The sequence below is a fragment of the Mesitornis unicolor genome, unplaced genomic scaffold (assembly GCF_000695765.1).
Source record: "Mesitornis unicolor isolate BGI_N332 unplaced genomic scaffold, ASM69576v1 scaffold10187, whole genome shotgun sequence".
Classification (NCBI taxonomy): domain Eukaryota; kingdom Metazoa; phylum Chordata; class Aves; order Mesitornithiformes; family Mesitornithidae; genus Mesitornis; species Mesitornis unicolor.
Genome location: NW_010198367.1, coordinates 1 through 261, shown reverse-complemented (window position 1 = coordinate 261; position 261 = coordinate 1).

The following is a 261-nucleotide window of genomic DNA, read 5'->3' as shown; positions in this document are numbered from 1 at the left end:
AAACCGGACGCCCAGCCGAAACTCACTCTGTGCAGGGATGAAAAACAATTTGGGGGGGTGTTCAACACCCCACTCCCTGTGATGGAGCATCAGGAGTTGTCTTGTCCCCATGGGATGGACTGCACAGCGCCAAGGTGGCATCTCATGAGCTTGCTGAGCCAAGCACCGTGGTGTGACCGTCCCAGCTCCGGCAGCAGAGGAGTGTTTTGGGAGGGGGTGCCCAGGGCAGGGAGGGACTCACCAGGTGGGGTTTGGCCTCCA